Source organism: Mirounga leonina, unplaced genomic scaffold (assembly GCF_011800145.1).
Source record: "Mirounga leonina isolate KUSES-001 unplaced genomic scaffold, KU_Mleo_1.0 Mir_115, whole genome shotgun sequence".
NCBI lineage: Eukaryota > Metazoa > Chordata > Mammalia > Carnivora > Phocidae > Mirounga > Mirounga leonina.
Genome location: NW_023270268.1, coordinates 34,574,593 through 34,579,738, shown reverse-complemented (window position 1 = coordinate 34,579,738; position 5,146 = coordinate 34,574,593).

Here is a 5,146-nt window from a genome sequence, read left to right as displayed (position 1 = left end):
CCCCCCCCCCCCCCCCCCCCCCCCCCCCCCCCCCCCCCCCGCCTGGAGGCCGGCTCTCCGCGCGCCTTCTGCAGGCCTCGTCTCCTCCCGGTGCCCCGGCGTCCGGGCTGGACACCCCATGCCAAAATTCAGAGCGGAGAGGAAGTGCCGGGGCCGAGGTGCAGCCGGGCGTCGGCGGTGCAGACCTCTTGGCCTTCTCACACAGGTCGGTGCGCTCGCGCTCGGCTTTCCCCGCCGGGCTGCCGCGCAATCCTTGGCTGGAAGCGCGGGTCCGGGCGGGCAACGAGACCCGCGCCGCCCGAGAAAGGGACGAACGTGTGTTTGCCCCACGTAGGCTCTTGGAGCGGTTCAGAAGCCGCTTGCCGGGGCCCACTGGATGGGGCGGGGGTTGGGCCCGACCGGGGAGCCCGGCTGCCTCGCTTGGCGGCCTGCGCTAGGGTTTACAGCACATCCCCGCTCCGAGACAGGCTGCGTGTCCTCCGCTCTCCATCTCGGCGCTTCGGGCACCTCCAGGCCCGCGGCGGCTGGCTAATGTTTCGCCCAAAAGATCGGGAGGGCTGTTTTAGATAACGTTTTAAAATATTTTTTTAAGAAAAAAAAAAAAAAACTAACCGGGAAAACCGGCGAAGTATTGTGGCCTTGGAGTTTGCTAAAGCAAAACATGAAAATCTCTTCCAGGAGATTGGAAGTAGAATTCCTGTCGGGCCTTCAAAAAGCTATGTTCAGAGAGGTAGGAGAATATGCTCAGTAAAAGTTGGTTTCCTTTACGAATTTGGGGAGGTTCCCCCCATCTGTCTAAAAACAAATCAAAAACAAATTTCCCCGGATCTTCCGATGCAAGTCCAGAGTGCCGGGAGATCATTGCCTGCCTGGCGGACGCTGCAGGGACGGCTCGTCCTCTCTCTGATTTTTGTTTTGCAAACGTCTTACTTCTCCCACCTTGGGCAGGAGAAATGCGAAACCTGGCGGCAGTCGGACCAGGCGGCAGCAGTCGGACCAGGCGGGCTTGTGGCCCGGAGCCGGCTGGCCCGAAAACCCTAGACCTGGTTGTTCTGTAGTGTGTCGTTTGGAGGACCAAATTTTCTAGAAAGAACTAGAGCACTTTTGTTGTTTTGTTTGTTTGTTTGTTGTTATCGTCTTGTCAATTCCCAAATAAATTTTTTGTTCTTTCTTTTAACACGGACTTACATCATTTCTGCCTCGCCTAAGTTTGTTCAGCAGCTGGTTACAAGAGGGAGATTTCCAGCCAAGTTTTATCCTTTTTCAGATAAATAAGGGCTGAGGGCAGCCCGAGTGGAGGGCGTTTGTGGTTGTTGTTGCTGCTCTGTTTTCCGGGGGATTGTTTGTTTTCTGTGTCATCGCTGGTCTGTAGTGGCTATTTAACATCATCAAAGAGACTTTATCAGTCGAGGTTCGTTCACAAGCGCTGGGCGTAGGTAGGATTTGTTGGATTTTTGCACCTATTCAAGTCTGTATTTTACCTCTTATGCAGTCGTACTAGGTGTATGGACTGTGTGTTCATTATATTGAACTCATACGTTTCTATTTTTCCAGACAAATATACTAACCAGGAGAGTTTATTCCAAATAGATAAAAATCCTGTTTGGGGAAATGTTCTATAGGCTGCAAACCTCTACACAAATGTAAGGAGCGACTTACATTGATTGCCTTATTATTTTTTAATAATCAGAATTCATTTACCTTGACTTATGTGTAAGAGATTTAGGAGTATCAGAGAGGAATGAACATACTGCGTGGCTGTAGAAATCTATTTTCTTTCCCTTCTTTTCTTCTACTGAGACTCTCCCAATAACGAATTCAGACCGGTGCTTCTTCGCAGGCACAGGGGCATTTGACCATGTTGCGGCCCCGGGTATTAGGGGTATTAGGGGTGGTTGGCCTTCAGTCTGCTGATGAGATGACAGGTATCAGTCAGCTCTTCCCTCCACTGCGGTGCAGCTTGGGCTGGACCCCACTCCAGCCATGTGTCCCTCTCTGCCCCCACTTGGCCTGGATAGGAGGAGCCACAGGTCCAGGCTGACCAGTAGGTCAGGGCCAGCTGGTGACTGGGACCAAGGCTGCAGGCCTCCCACTTCATCCTACACTAGTGGTCATGCTGTGGGATCATGAGGGTGGGATCCCTGTTATGTGTAGTTGTGCCCAAGGGGAAGTGGCTCTGACTCGGGACACTTTTCCTCCCTTGGGTATCCCTGGGGAGGCTAGAAGGTGGAGGATGAAGCCCAGGCTGTTCTGAGGAGCATCACCCTGCGACCTCCACTGGAGCCGGCCAATGCCACGGGAGCGGGAAGGAGCAGGCTGGAGAGGGAGGGTCAGCTGGGGTGGGAAGCCCAAGAGACTGGTCAGGCCTAGTGTCTGGGTGCTTCTAGTGAGCCACTGCACCATTGTCTGACTATGAGGAGTTGTGGAAAAGAAAGTGGACTGCTGTGCATGTGTCTGTCTGTGCTTTCTGTGGTGTGAACATGTCTCTCATGGGCAGCTGTGTAGTCTACGCCTGCTGCAAATATGTGTGGACAGTGCAAGTCGTGTCCAGGCGACAGGATGGGAGGTGTGTATGTCTGTCATTCGCCTTCGGAGAGGGCACATATCTTGGGCATTGTAATAACCATATGCCTGATACTCAAGGAATGCTTACTGGGACCACAGTGTGTGTTGCGTTCATAAGTCATTGGTAATGTGTGCGCTTACGTCCTTGGTATATAATCCTGGCTTGCTGAATGATAACAAAAAATACATATAGAGCCTTTGCTTGAGCTGGTTGAGGCTGTCTGTTGTAAGGTTGGTCCTTGGCACCCCCTAACTGCTATCCCAAGCAGAGAAAGCAAAAGAGGAAAGTCTCCAGGGCAGAGGCTTCAGGGAGGTAGGGGAAGTTGGCCCAGGCCAGCACTGAAGGACAGCCTCTCTCTGTCCCCAAGAGCTGAAAGGCAAGAAGCACCCAAAGCTGAGTGGCAGTCTCACCAAGTATGGAGGATCAAATGAAAGAATCGGTAAGGGATTCCTGCTCTACACAGGGATGGGAGGAGAGATCCCACACAGAGAAGGGAGACAGATTATACCCCCACTTCGCAATGGATGCCCACAGGAAGACATCTGTCTCCAATTCCAGCCCTAGGGGTTTCTCCATAACTCTATAGTTTGGTCATTTCCCCCAGTGCTAAAAGTTTGAGGCAATCACTGACTTTCTTCATCTCTCATTTCCTTTCTCTCCTCTCCTTTGCACGTTCTAGTTTCTACTAGAGAAGACAATTTAAGGAATTCCCTAAGTGAGAGCAAAAGTATTTGAGAGAGTTCCTGATACATAGCAATTATGCCTTAGCATATATGGTCTGGTCTACATGGCTGGACTATGTGGATGTATGTATTTATGTTTGTCAGGGTATACTATAAATACAACTTAGAGTTTGATGCAAATACCCTGCCAGTTTCTGCATGTCCTGGGTAATGAGTTGCTACACATAGTATTGAATGAGGAGTGTGTATGTGCTTGTATGCATGTGAACACCCTCACACTCATCACTGACAATATGAACCCCTCTCCTCACATTTACACACAAATTCTTGGTCAGCCCTGTGCCCTAAGACTGCCCGGCCAAAATACTTGGGCTGAAGGGGGTAAGGTGTCCTGTTCTCAGGGGGGGTGTGGGAAAAATCTTTGCCATGCAATATATGCACCAAGGAACTGTGGAAAGGTGGGGGGGAACTAGGGTATTTTCTGGAATGGCCTCACTCTCTACTCCAGAGGGTGTCTTGGGCCTGCTTTCCCTTTACATAATTAAAGAGTTCACTGCCCCCACATCCCCAGTTTGGGTGGGCATGAAGCTCAGGATATTTCACCTGAGGTTAGGTGCCCTCCTGCCCTTGCCTGGCTCTCCCACTAAGGGAGGCTGGAGCTCCAGGTTTCTAAAAGCCCCCTAGCGGTGGGTGGAAATCAGGGGCAGACCAGGGCTTCTTGCAGTCAGGGGGGCAGTAGAGAATGGGTCAGGAAACTGGGTCAGACCCAAGAAAGTCCGCCCATGAATAAGCTCTTCCCTTAATGGTGGCTTGGAGCACCAGCACCACTGGGCCAGGGAGGGTGTCGGGGCCAGGAAGCTGCTTGGTCAGGCTCAGGAGCCCTGCAGTACTCCCACTCTGTGGAGCTAAGCTGGTAGTGACCATGCCTTGTTGGTCCAGCTGCCTCCATAGGGCTGGCCCTGCTTCTTGGAGTAGATCTGTGAGACCTATAGGAAAGGATGGGACCAGAAGGCACACCTCTCCTGTGTGGTGGGGACCAGAGGCATAGAGAGGTTGGGAGTAACCTTCATGCCCCCAGTTCTGCCTTAGGGACAACAAGAAATTAAGGATTCTTAAAACCAGGCAGTCTTATCTGCTTTCTACTTTCTGAAAACAGGGATCCATTCTGTCATAAAAGAATGGACCCCAACTCTCTCAGCTTACATTTAAGAAACCAGAGGTCCTGAAAAGAGAAGGGGCCATCCAGGGGTCACCTAGCTATCTGTGGGGCAAACAGCCTTGGAAATTTTATGGAGAGACCTGAGAGCACTGAGCCCAGCTGCCCATTGGGCTCTCTGAGTGGCACAGACCCTGCAGGCCAATGTTTGATGTTCGGTGAGCTGGGTTAAGGCGCAGCCAGCCAGAGGAGCAGGAGCACAGGACTGAGCTGCATGCAGATTGTCCCCCAAAACATTCTGCTGTGCCTGCTGTTTGCTACACAGGCTTCAGCTTGGTGATAAGCCCTGACAAGCTTGTTCTGAGACCGTGTCAGCCCAGGGAGGTGGCCTGTGCAGGAAGGGGCAAGGCCTGTTCAGCCCAAAAAAACTAGTATAGAACCCAGCAACTTGCTTTAATAACTGTGTGACCTTGAGCAAAACACACATTCTGAATTTCAGTTTTCTCATCTATAAAATAGAAATAATTATATCTATCTTGCAGGGTTTTAAAGTAATTAAATGTTCTAACAACAAAATGCCCATTTTGTAGTAGATGGTCATATGGTTTTCCGTCCCATATTGAAAGAAGGAGGAAAGAAGAGAAGGAGGGTAGGAGAGGGAGGGACGGAGTGGTGGAGGGAGGGAGGGAGGAAAGAAGGAAGGAAGGAAGGAAGGAAGGAAGGAAGGAAGGAAGGAAGGAA